The sequence below is a fragment of the Dendrobates tinctorius genome, unplaced genomic scaffold (genome assembly GCF_039654945.1).
Source record: "Dendrobates tinctorius isolate UK_male_01 unplaced genomic scaffold, ASM3965494v1 ptg000159l, whole genome shotgun sequence".
Classification (NCBI taxonomy): Eukaryota; Metazoa; Chordata; class Amphibia; order Anura; family Dendrobatidae; genus Dendrobates; species Dendrobates tinctorius.
The window spans coordinates 14,890,798-14,904,530 of record NW_027361826.1 but is presented as its reverse complement, the minus strand read 5'-3'; positions in this window follow the sequence as shown (position 1 = coordinate 14,904,530).

Sequence of the window (13,733 nt, the reverse complement as noted above, 5' to 3'; positions counted from 1 at the left end):
GGGCTGTCTATGTGAGAGCTCCACAGCGATCAGCCTAACGATGTCCCAGCGATCACATCATGTCGGATCAGTGGTGGGATGGGATCGCTAGGACGTCGTTATGTGTAACGGGGCCTTAACACTGTGACAACTCTGCCTTCTCCCTGTGATTTACAAGAGGTGATAATGACTCCTGGAGATGAGCAGACCCTAAAGAAAGACAATATCTGTAGTAACAAGATCTTCTATCACTCACATTTGTCTCTTCAGCCACATGTCCTTGGCATTAATTGCTCTAAAAAAACAGAGAAAAAAAGACAATGAGATGTGATGACCCCTATAATGACCAGCAGCCGTTCTCTGTGGACATTTACTCATACTTGGTGGCTTTCTTGGCTTTCTTTGCCTTCTCCAAGTCCTCACTGTGAAATACAGAATAGAAAACATCCCATTAGATTAGAATGTTGGGAGCAAAGATTTACTGTATAGCCCCCGAACCGTGACCCCATAATAATCCTCCACATAGTGGCCTCCAGTTTTATCCATTATAAGTGGAGGGTCGTCCTGTAGGGACCCCATATAACATCAGTGTTATCACCCCAAAAGATCACTGTTCCTAATAATAATAATCCTCTTCCTATTGTATCTGTCGTTATCCCTAAAGGATCCTGAGTGGCAGATGAGGAGACGTGATCTCTATCCTCATATCTGGAATTTGGTGTCTCTGCTACTGTCACATTAGATGGCTGGAGTCCCTTCCTGCACCCTGTGACCATGTCAGATAATGGGGGCTCCTAATCCATGTCCGCACCCGTTCTCAGTGTCCATGTACAGTTTTATCTGTTGAACACATGAAGCGCCCCAGTGTGGGGTCTCTCTACAGCCGTCGAGATGTGGAGACAGGTGTCCTATCCCTCGACCTGTAGAGATCAGACGTCTCTGATGATCACTAGGATCAGAATATGAAGGACGGAAAGGAGAAGCTGCCATATGACAGCAGCTCCAATCTCTGCAGCACGATATGTATAGAACCCACTGCCCCCCATACAGCTAGTTACTGTCCTGTGTCCCCCCCAAGCTCTAACACTGTGACAACTCTGCCTTCTCCCTGTGATTTACAAGAGGTGATAATGATGTGGCGCCCCTGAGGCTCAGTCGCCGCAGAGGTACTGCACCTCCTCCTGAGGTGTGGTGCCCCACCATCCAGGTCAGTTGGAGGCTCCTGACCACGCTCCAACACCTGCATCCCACACAACATGGTAGTTTAGCAAAGCCACATTGCGGCTCCCTGCTTGGAGTGTAGCAGAGCACCTTTGGTGGCTCCCTGCTTGGAACTCGAAACGCGCTGGGAGGCGGGTGGAGTTAGAATGCATAAAAGAGCGGGAAGGTTTAGGATTTGAGGTCAGTCAGTCAGTAAGAGAGAGTGAGGAGAGAAGGTCCCTGGAAGAGGGATGGAGGAAGGAGGTGCTGCAGCAGACCTCAGTGACCTGGGTCTGATGGCACGGGAAAGGAAAGAAGGAGAAAGACATTGAACAGAAAACTGATCTTCGATAAGAAGGAGAGAATAGTACGGAATGAAGGAGTAAAAGGGAACAGAGGACGTGGGTTAGGAGAGAACCCTGCCTAGAAGTTCTAAGCGCAAGGCCGGGGCCCGGTCCCCGAGGTTGTATGGATACTAATGGTCCTGCAGCAGACACCGGTGGAGTAGTGGACTGTAAATGCACTACTCCCATCTAAGACTTGGGGGCACAACAGCAACTTGGATAGTGAGCCGGGACTCAGGAGTAAGGAGTCCCTGAAGCAGGCTATAGCTGTCTGCCGTACAAGTATGGTTCTTGGGAACATCTGTCAGGAGGAACTCCAATGTAACTCAGTACTAGGAGTACTTCACACCAAAGGCGCTATAAGAGGAGACGTTCAGAAAGGCACATGTTGGCGGAGCGTTGGAAGGGAGCATTCCATCTGACCTGGAGGTTGATTGAGTCCCTGACCCGGAGGACACAGCACGGAGGCAGGCACCTGTGTGTACTACAGACTGTGAGTAAAGCTTTGGAACTACAAGCCTGGTGTCCTCCATTGATTCTTGCGCCAACACACCCAGCACCGCTACATCTGGGTACCAGTGTCTGCACCGCTTGTGCCTCTCCTCTACCCCTACATCTACACTGCCCAGGGGCTACAGCTCCACCTGTGGGGAGCTTCACCTTCTTGGCTGCAACACACCACCAGCCCCAGAGGATCTGCACGCAGCGTCGGCTCAACATCTCACTTGCCGAACACCACAGGTGGCATCACGAACTATTCTATTAACTACATTCCACCATTTCCCCCGTTGATTGGGCACCCAGGGCCACGGACCGGGTCACCGCTGCTGTGACACATCCCGCCAACACCGGCCCGGTACCGAGTACCCCACTGCCCTCGGAGGGCGACCCAATGACTCCTGGAGATGAGCAGACCCCAAAGAAAGACGATATCTGTAGTAACAAGATCTATCTCTCACATTTGTCTCTTCAGCCACATGTCCCTGGCATTACTTGCTCTAAAAAAAAACAGAGAAAGAAAAAAAGACAATGAGATGTGATGACCCCAATAATGACCAGCAGCCGTTCTCTGTGGACATTTACTCATACTTGGCGGCTTTCTTGTCTTTGTTCGCCTTCTCCAAGTCCTCACTGTGAAATACAGAATAGAAAACATCCCATTAGATTAGAATGGTGGGAGCCAAGATTTATAGCCCCCAAAACATGACCCCAAAATAATCCTCCACATAGTGGTCTCCAGTTTTATCCATTATAAGTGGAGGGTCATCCTGTAGGGACCCCATATAACATCAGTGTTATCACCCCAAAAGATCACTGTTCCTAATAATAATAATAATCCTCTTCCTATTGTATCTGTCGCCATCCCTAAAGAATCCTGAGAGAAAGATGAGGAGAAGCGATCTCTGTCTCCTCATATCTGGAATATGGAGTCTCTGCTACTGTCACATTAGATGGCTGGAGTCTCTTGCTGCACCCCGTGACCATGTCAGATAATGGGGGCTCCTAATCCATGTCCCCACCCGTTCTCCGTGTCCATGTACAGTATTAGCTGTTGAACACATTGAGCGCCCCAGCGTGGGGTTTCTCTACAGGCGGCGAGATTTGGAGACAGATGTCCTATCCCTCAACCTGTAGAGATCGGACGTCTCTGATGATCACTAGGATCAGAATATAATGGACGGGAAGGAGAAGCTGCCATATGACAGCAGCTCCAATCTCTGCAGCACGATATGTATAGACCCCACCGCCCCCCATACGGCTGGTTGCCGTCCTGTGTCCCCCCCCCAAGCTCTAAAGACCCAGTCACACAGCGATCTCGCTAGCGAGATCACTGATTTTGTGACGCCACAGCAATCTCGCCAGAGAGATCGCTGTGTGTGACGGAGATCAGCGACCGGCCCCCCTGCTGGTTATCGCTGATCGTGCACTAATGTCCTGGGCCATTTTTTGATCGCTGGTCTCCCGTTGGCCAGCGACCATCACTGCGTGTGGCAGCGAGAGACCAGCCATCAGCGACGCTTTACGCTGGTTTCTAATATAAACAGCGGGTATCTAGGAGCCGTGCGGCTCTTTGATACCCGCTGTTTACCTTGGAAACGAGCGTACACACTGGTCCTGATCGCTGGAGGGGCTGTCTATGTGACAGCTCACCAGCGATCAGCCTAACGATGTCCCAGCGATCCCATCATGTCGGATCAGTGGTGGGATCGCTGGGACGTCGTTATGTGTAACGGGGCCTTAACACTGTGACAACTCTGCCTTCTCCCTGTGATTTACAAGAGGTGATAATGACTCCTGAAGATGAGCAGACCCCAAAGAAAGACAATATCTGTAGTAACAAGATCTTCTATCACTCACATTTGTCTCTTCAGCCACATATCCCTGGCATTAATTGCTCTAAAAAAACAGAGAGAGAAAAAATGACAATGAGATGTGATGACTCCAATAATGACCAGCAGTCGTTCTCTGTGGACATTTACTCATACTTGGTGGCTTTCTTGGCTTTCTTTGCCTTCTCAAAGTCCTCACTGTGAAATACAGAATAGAAAACATCCCATTAGATTAGAATGTTGGGAGCAAAGATTTACTGTATAGCCCCCGAACCGTGACTCCATAATAATCCTCCACATAGCGGTCTCCAGTTTTACCCATTATAAGTGGAGGGTCGTCCTGTAGGGACCCCATATAACATCAGTGTTATCACCCCAAAAGATCACTGTTCCTAATAATAATAATCCTCTTCCTATTGTATCTGTCGTTATCCCTAAAGGATCCTGAGTGGAAGATGAGGAGACGTGATCTCTATCTCCTCATATCTGGAATTTGGTGTCTCTGCTACTGTCACATTAGATGGCTGGAGTCTCTTCCTGCACCCCGTGACCATGTCAGATAATGGGGGCTCCTAATCCATGTACCCACCCGTTCTCAGTGTCCATGTACAGTATTATCTGTTGAACACATGAAGCTCCCCAGTGTGGGGTCTCTACAGCCGGCGAGATGTGGAGACAGATGTCCTATCACTCGACCTGTAGAGATCAGACGTCTCTGATGATCACTAGGATCAGAATATGAAGGACGGAAAGGAGAAGCTGCCATATGACAGCAGCTCCAATCTCTGCAGCATGATATGTATAGAACCCACCGCCCCCCATACAGCTGGTTACTGTCCTGTGTCCCCCCCAAGCTCTAACACTGTGACAACTCTGCCTTCTCCCTGTGATTTACAAGAGGTGATAATGATGTGGCGCCTTGAGGCTCAGTCGCCACAGAGGTACTGCACCTCCTCCTGAGGTGTGGTGCCCCACCATCCAGGTAAGTTGGAGGCTCCTGACCACGCTCCAACACCTGCATCCCACAAAACATGGTAGTTCAGCAAAGCCACATTGCGGCTCCCTGCTTGGAGTGTAGCAGAGCACCTTTGGTGGCTCCCTGCTTGGAACACGAAACGTGCTGGGAGGCGGGTGGAGTTAGAATACATAAAAGAGCTGGAAGGTTTAGGATTTGAGGTCAGTCAGTCAGTAAGAGAGAGTGAGGAGAGAAGGTCCCTGGAAGAGGGATGGAGGAAGGAGGTGCTGCAGCAGACCTCAGTGACCTGGGTCTGATGGCACGGGAAAGGAAAGAAGGAGAAAGACATTGAACAGAAACCTGATCTTCGATAAGAAGGAGAGATTAGTACGGAACGAAGGAGTAAAAGGGAACGGAGGACGAGGGTTAGGAGAGAACCCTGCCTAGAAGTTCTAAGCGCAAGGCCGGGGCCCGGTCCCCGAGGTTGTATGGATACTAATGGTCCTGCAGCAGACAACGGTGGAGTAGTGGGCTGTAAATGCACTACTCCCATCTAAGACTTGGGGGCACAACAGCAACTTGGATAGTGAGCCGGGACTCAGGAGTAAGGAGTCCCCGAAGCAGGCTACAGCTGTCTGCCGTACAAGTATGGTTCTTGGGAACATCTGTCAGGAGGAACTCCAGTGTAACTCAGTACTAGGAGTACTTCACACCAAAGGCGCTATAAGAGGAGACGTTCAGAAAGGCACATGTTGGCGGAGCGTTGGAAGGGAGCCTTTCATCTGACCTGGAGGTTGATTGAGTCCCTGACCCGGAGGACACAGCACGGAGGCAGGCACCTGTGTGTACTAGAGACTGTGAGTAAAGCTTTGGAACTACAAGCCTGGTGTCCTCCATTGATTCTTGCGCCAACACACCCAGCACCGCTACATCTGGGTACCAGTGTCTGCACCGCTTGTGCCTCTCCTCTACCCCTACATCTACACTGCCCAGGGGCTACAGCTCCACCTGTGGGGAGCTTCACCTTCTTGGCTGCAACACACCACCAGCCCCAGAGGATCTGCACGCAGCGTCGGCTCAACATCTCACTTGCCGAACACCACAGGTGGCATCACGAACTATTCTATTAACTACATTCCACCATTTCCATTTCCCCCGTTGATTGGGCGCCCAGGGCCACGGACCGGGTCACCGCTGCTGTGACACATCCTGCCAACACCGGCCCGGTACCGAGTACCCTACATCCCTGGGAGGGCGACCCAATGACTCCTGGAGATGAGCAGACCCCAAAGAAAGACGATATCTGTAGTAACAAGATCTATCACTCACATTTGTATCTTCAGCCACATGTCCGTGGCATTACTCGCTCTAAAAAAAAACAGAGAAAGAAAAAAGACAATGAGATGTGATGACCCCAATAATGACCAGCAGCCGTTCTCTGTGGACATTTACTCATACTTGGCGGCTTTCTTGTCTTTGTTCGCCTTCTCCAAGTCCTCACTGTGAAATACAGAATAGAAAACATCCCATTAGATTAGAATGGTGGGAGCCAAGATTTATAGCCCCCAAAACATGACCCCAAAATAATCCTCCACATAGTGGTCTCCAGTTTTATCCATTATAAGTGGAGGGTCGTCCTGTAGGGACCCCTTATAACATCAGTGTTATCACCCCAAAAGATCACTGTTCCTAATAATAATAATAATCCTCTTCCTATTGTATCTGTCGTTATCCCTAAAGAATCCTGAGAGAAAGATGAGGAGAAGCGATCTCTGTCTCCTCATATCTGGAATATGGAGTCTCTGCTACTGTCACATTAGATGGCTGGAGTCTCTTCCTGCACCCCGTGACCATGTCAGATAATGGGGGCTCCTAATCCATGTACCCACCCGTTCTCAGTGTCCATGTACAGTATTATCTGTTGAACACATGAAGCTCCCCAGTGTGGGGTCTCTACAGCCGGCGAGATTTGGAGACAGATGTCCTATCCCTCAACCTGTAGAGATCGGACGTCTCTGATGATCACTAGGATCAGAATATAATGGACGGGAAGGAGAAGCTGCCATATGACAGCAGCTCCAATCTCTGCAGCACGATATGTATAGACCCCACCGCCCCCCATACGGCTGGTTACCGTCCTGTGTCCCCCCCCAAGCTCTAAAGACCCCGTCACACACAGCGATCTCGCTACCAAGATCACTGATTTTGTGACGCTACAGCGATCTCGCCAGCGAGATCGCTGTGTGTGACGGAGATCAGCGACTGGCCCCCCTGCTGGTTATCGCTGATCGTGCACTAATGTCCTGGGCCATTTTTTGATCGCTGGTCTCCCGTTGGCCAGCGACCATCGCTGCGTGTGGCAGCGAGAGACCAGCCATCAGCGACGCTTTACGCTGGTTTCTAATATAAACAGCGGGTATCTAGGAGCCGTGCGGCTCTTGGATACCCGCTGTTTACCTTGGAAACGAGCGTACACGCTGGTCCTGATCGCTGGAGGGGCTGTCTATGTGTCAGCTCACCAGCGATCAGCCTAACGATGTCCCAGCGATCCCATCATGTCGGATCAGTGGTGGGATCGCTGGGACGTCGTTATGTGTAACGGGGCCTTAACACTGTGACAACTCTGCCTTCTCCCTGTGATTTACAAGAGGTGATAATGACTCCTGAAGATGAGCAGACCCCAAAGAAAGACAATATCTGTAGTAACAAGGTCTTCTATCACTCACATTTGTCTCTTCAGCCACATATCCCTGGCATTAATTGCTCTTAAAAAACAGAGAGAGAAAAAATGACAATAAGATGTGATGACTCCAATAATGACCAGCAGTCGTTCTCTGTGGACATTTACTCATACTTGGTGGCTTTCTTGGCTTTCTTTGCCTTCTCAAAGTCCTCACTGTGAAATACAGAATAGAAAACATCCCATTAGATTAGAATGTTGGGAGCAAAGATTTACTGTATAGCCCCCGAACCGTGACTCCATAATAATCCTCCACATAGCGGTCTCCAGTTTTATCCATTATAAGTGGAGGGTCGTCCTGTAGGGACCCCATATAACATCAGTGTTATCACCCCAAAAGATCACTGTTCCTAATAATAATAATCCTCTTCCTATTGTATCTGTCGTTATCCCTAAAGGATCCTGAGTGGAAGATGAGGAGACGTGATCTCTATCTCCTCATATCTGGAATTTGGTGTCTCTGCTACTGTCACATTAGATGGCTGGAGTCTCTTCCTGCACCCCATGACCATGTCAGATAATGGGGGCTCCTAATCCATGTACCCACCCGTTCTCAGTGTCCATGTACAGTATTATCTGTTGAACACATGAAGCTCCCCAGTGTGGGGTCTCTACAGCCGGCGAGATGTGGAGACAGATGTCCTATCACTCGACCTGTAGAGATCAGACGTCTCTCATGATCACTAGGATCAGAATATGAAGGACGGAAAGGAGAAGCTGCCATATGACAGCAGCTCCAATCTCTGCAGCATGATATGTATAGAACCCACCGCCCCCCATACAGCTGGTTACTGTCCTGTGTCCCCCCCAAGCTCTAACACTGTGACAACTCTGCCTTCTCCCTGTGATTTACAAGAGGTGATAATGATGTGGTGCCCCTGAGGCTCAGTCGCCACAGAGGTACTGCACCTCCTCCTGAGGTGTGGTGCCCCACCATCCAGGTAAGTTGGAGGCTCCTGACCACGCTCCAACACCTGCATCCCACAAAACATGGTAGTTCAGCAAAGCCACATTGCGGCTCCCTGCTTGGAGTGTAGCAGAGCACCTTTGGTGGCTCCCTGCTTGGAACACGAAACGTGCTGGGAGGCGGGTGGAGTTAGAATACATAAAAGAGCTGGAAGGTTTAGGATTTGAGGTCAGTCAGTCAGTAAGAGAGAGTGAGGAGAGAAGGTCCCTGGAAGAGGGATGGAGGAAGGAGGTGCTGCAGCAGACCTCAGTGACCTGGGTCTGATGGCACGGGAAAGGAAAGAAGGAGAAAGACATTGAACAGAAACCTGATCTTCGATAAGAAGGAGAGATTAGTACGGAACGAAGGAGTAAAAGGGAACGGAGGACGAGGGTTAGGAGAGAACCCTGCCTAGAAGTTCTAAGCGCAAGACCGGGGCCCGGTCCCCGAGGTTGTATGTATACTAATGGTCCTGCAGCAGACACAGGTGGAGTAGTGGGCTGTAAATGCACTACTCCCATCTAAGACTTGGGGGCACAAAAGCAACTTGGATAGTGAGCCGAGACTCAGGAGTAAGGAGTCTCCGAAGCAGGCTACAGCTGTCTGCCGTACAAGTATGGTTCTTGGGAACATCTGTCAGGAGGAACTCCAGTGTAACTCAGTACTAGGAGTACTTCACACCAAAGGCGCTATAAGATGAGACGTTCAGAAAGGCACATGTTGGCGGAGCGTTGGAAGGGTGCATTCCATCTGACCTGGAGGTTGATTGAGTCCCTGACCCGGAGGACACAGCACGGAGGCAGGCACCTGTGTGTACTACAGACTGTGAGTAAAGCTTTGGAACTACAAGCCTGGTGTCCTCCATTGATTCTTGCGCCAACACACCCAGCACCGCTACATCTGGGTACCAGTGTCTGCACCGCTTGTGCCTCTCCTCTACCCCTACATCTACTCTGCCCAGGGGCTACAGCTCCACCTGTGGGGAGATTCACCATCTTGGCTGCAACACACCACTAGCCCCAGAGGATCTGCACGTAGCATCGGCTCAACATCTCACTTGCCAAACACCACAGGTGGCGTCACAAACTATTCTATTAACTACATTCCGCCATTTCCATTTCCCCCGTTGATTGGGCGCCCAGGGCCACTGACCGGGTCACCGCTGCTGTGACACATCCCGCCAACACCGGCCCGGTACCGAGTACCCCACATCCCTGGGAGGGCGACCCATTGACTCCTGGAGATAAGCAGACCCCAAAGAAAGACGATATCTGTAGTAACAAGATCTATTACTCACATTTGTCTCTTCAGCCACATGTCCGTGGCATTACTCGCTCTAAAAATAAACAGAGAAATAAAAAAAGACAATGAGATGTGATGACCCCAATAATGACCAGCAGCCGTTCTCTGTGGACATTTACTCATACTTGGCGGCTTTCTTGTCTTTCTTCGCCTTCTCCAAGTCCTCACTGTGAAATACAGAATAGAAAACATCCCATTAGATTAGAATGGTGGGAGCAAAGATTTATAGCCCCCGAACCGTGACCCCATAATAATCCTCCACATAGTGGTCTCCAGTTTTATACATTATAAGTGAAGGGTCGTCCTGTAGGAACCCCATATAACATCAGTGTTATCACCCCAAAAAATCACTGTTCCTAATAATAATAATCCTCTTCCTATTGTATCTGTCGCCATCCCTAAAGAATCCTGAGGGAAAGATGAGGAGACGCGATCTCTGTCTCATATCTGGAATATGGAGTCTCTGCTACTGTCACATTAGATGGCTGGAGTCTCTTCCTGCACCCCGTGACCATGTCAGATAATGGGGGCTCCTAATCCATGTCCCCACCCGTTCTCAGTGTCCATGTACAGTATTAGCTGTTGAACACATTGAGCTCCCCAGTGTGGGGTCTCTCTACAGGCGGCGAGATTTAGAGACAGATGTCCTATCCCTCAACCTGTAGAGATCGGACGTCTCTGATGATCACTAGGATCAGAATATAAAGGACGGGAAGGAGAAGCTGCCATATGACAGCAGCTCCAATTTCTGCAGCACGATATGTATAGACCCCACCGCCCCCCCATACGCCTGGTTGCCGTCCTGTGTCCCCCCAAGCTCTAAAGACCCCGTCACACACAGCGATCTCGCTAGCGAGATCACTGATTTTGTGACGGAGATCAGCGACCGGCCCCCCCTGCTGGTTATCGCTGATCGTGCACTAATGTCCTTGGCCATTTTTTGATCACTGGTCTCCCGTTGGCCAGCGAGCATCGCTGCGTGTGGCAGCGAGAGACCAGCCATCAGTGATGCTTTACGCTGGTTTCTAATGTAAACAGCTGGTATCTAGGAGCCGTGCGGCTCTTGTATACCCGCTGTTTACCTTGGAAACGAGCGTACACGCTGGTCCTGATCGCTGGAGGGGCTGTCTATGTGACAGCTCACCAGCGATCAGCCTAACGATGTCCCAGCGATCCCATCATGTCGGATCAGTGGTGGGATCCCTGGGACGTCGTTATGTGTAATGGGGCCTTAACACTGTGACAACTCTGCCTTCTCCCTGTGATTTACAAGAGGTGATAATGACTCCTGAAGATGAGCAGACCCCAAAGAAAGACAATCTTCTATCACTCACATTTGTCTCTTCAGCCACATATCCCTGGCATTAATTGCTCTAAAAAAACAGAGAGAGAAAAAAAGACAATGAGATGTGATGACCCCAATAATGACCAGCAGCCGTTCTCTGTGGACATTTACTCATACTTAGTGGCTTTCTTGGCTTTCTTTGCCTTCTCCAAGTCCTCACTGTGAAATACAGAATAGAAAACATCCCATTAGATTAGAATGTTGGGAGCAAAGATTTACTGTATAGCCCCCGAACCGTGACCCCATAATAATCCTCCACATAGCGGTCTCCAGTTTTATCCATTATAAGTGAAGGGTCGTCCTGTAGGGACCCCATATAACATCAGTGTTATCACCCCAAAAGATCACTGTTCCTAATAATAATAATCCTCTTCCTATTGTATCTGTCGTTATCCCTAAAGGATCCTGAGTGGAAGATGAGGAGACGTGATCTCTATCTCATATCTGGAATTTGATGTCTCTGCTACTGTCACATTAGATGGCTGGAGTCTCTTCCTGTACCCCGTGACCATGTCAGATAATGGGGGCTCCTAATCCATGTCCCCACCCGTTCTCAGTGTCCATGTACAGTATTATCTGTTGAACACATGAAGCTCCCCAGTGTGGGGTCTCTCTACAGCCGGCAAGATGTGGAGACAGATGTCCTATCACTCGACCTGTAGAGATCAGACGTCTCTGATGATCACTAGGATCAGAATATGAAGGACGGAAAGGAGAAGCTGCCATATGACAGCAGCTCCAATCTCTGCAGCACGATATGTATAGAACCCACCGCCCCCCATACAGCTGGTTACTGTCCTGTGTCCCCCCCCAAGATCTAACACTGTGACAACTCTGCCTTCTCCCTGTGATTTACAAGAGGTGATAATGATGTGGCGCCCCTGAAGGTCAGTCGCCACAGAGGTACTGCACCTCCTCCTGAGGTGTGGTGCCCCACCATCCAGGTAAGTTGGAGGCTCCTGACCACGCTACAACACCTGCATCCCACACAACATGGTAGTTCAGCAAAGCCACATTGCGGCTCCCTGCTTGGAGTGTAGCAGAGCACCTTTGGTGGCTCCCTGCTTGGAACTCGAAACGCGCTGGGAGGCGGGTGGAGTTAGAATGCATAAAAGAGCGGGAAGGTTTAGGATTTGAGGTCAGTCAGTCAGTAAGAGAGAGTGAGGAGAGAAGGTCTCTGGAAGAGGGATGGAGGAAGGAGGTGCTGCAGCAGACCTCAGTGACCTGGGTCTGCTGGCACGGGAAAGGAAAGAAGGAGAAAGACATTCAACAGAAACCTGATCTTCGATAAGAAGGAGAGATTAGTATGGAACGAAGAAGTAAAAGGGAACGGAGGACGTGAATTAGGAGAGAACCCTGCCTAGAAGTTCTAAGCGCAAGGCCGGGGCCCGGTCCCCGAGGTTGTATGGATACTAATGGTCCTGCAGCAGACACCGGTGGAGTAGTGGGCTGTAAATGCACTACTCCCATCTAAGACTTGGGGGCACAACAGCAACTTGGATAGTGAGCCGGGACTCAGGAGTAAGGAGTCCCCGAAGCAGGCTACAGCTGTCTGCCGTACAAGTATGGTTCTTGGGAACATCTGTCAGGAGGAACTCCAATGTAACTCAGTACTAGGAGTACTTCGCACCAAAGGCGCTATAAGAGGAGACGTTCAGAAAGGCACATGTTTGCGGAGCGTTGGAAGGGAGCATTCCATCTGACCTGGAGGTTGATTGAGTCCCTGACCCGGAGGACACAGCACGGAGGCAGGCACCTGTGTGTACTACAGACTGTGAGTAAAGCTTTGGAACTACAAACCTGGTGTCCTCCATTGATTCTTGCGCCAACACACCCAGCTCCGCAACATCTGGGTACCAGTGTTTGCACCACTTGTGCCTCTCCTCTACCTTTACATCTACACTGCCCAGGGGCTACAGCTCCACCTGTGGGGAGATTCACCATCTTGGCTGCAACACACCACCAGCCCCAGAGGATCTGCACGCAGCGTCGGCTCAACATCTCACTTGCCGAACACCACAGGTGGCGTCACAAACTATTCTATTAACTACATTCCACCATTTCCATTTCCCCCGTTGATTGGGCGCCCAGGGCCACGGACCGGGTCACCGCTGCTGTGACACATCCCGCCAACACCGGCCCGGTACCGAGTACCCCACATCCCTGGGAGGGCGACCCAATGACTCCTGGAGATGAGCAGACCCCAAAGAAAGACAATATCTGTAGTAGCAAGATCTATCACTCACATTTGTCTCTTCAGACACATGTCCCTGGCATTACTTGCTCTAAAAAAAACAGAGAAAGAAAAAAAGACAATGAGATGTGATGACCCCAAAAATGACCAGCAGCCGTTCTCTGTGGACATTTACTCATACTTGGCGGCTTTCTTGTCTTTGTTCGCCTTCTCCAAGTCCTCACTGTGAAATACAGAATAGAAAACATCCCATTAGATTAGAATGGTGGGAGCCAAGATTTATAGCCCCCGAACCGTGACCCCATAATCTCCACATAGTGGTCTCCAGTTTTATCCATTATAAGTGGAGGGTCGTCCTGTAGGGACCCCATATAACATCAGTGTTATCACCCCAAAAG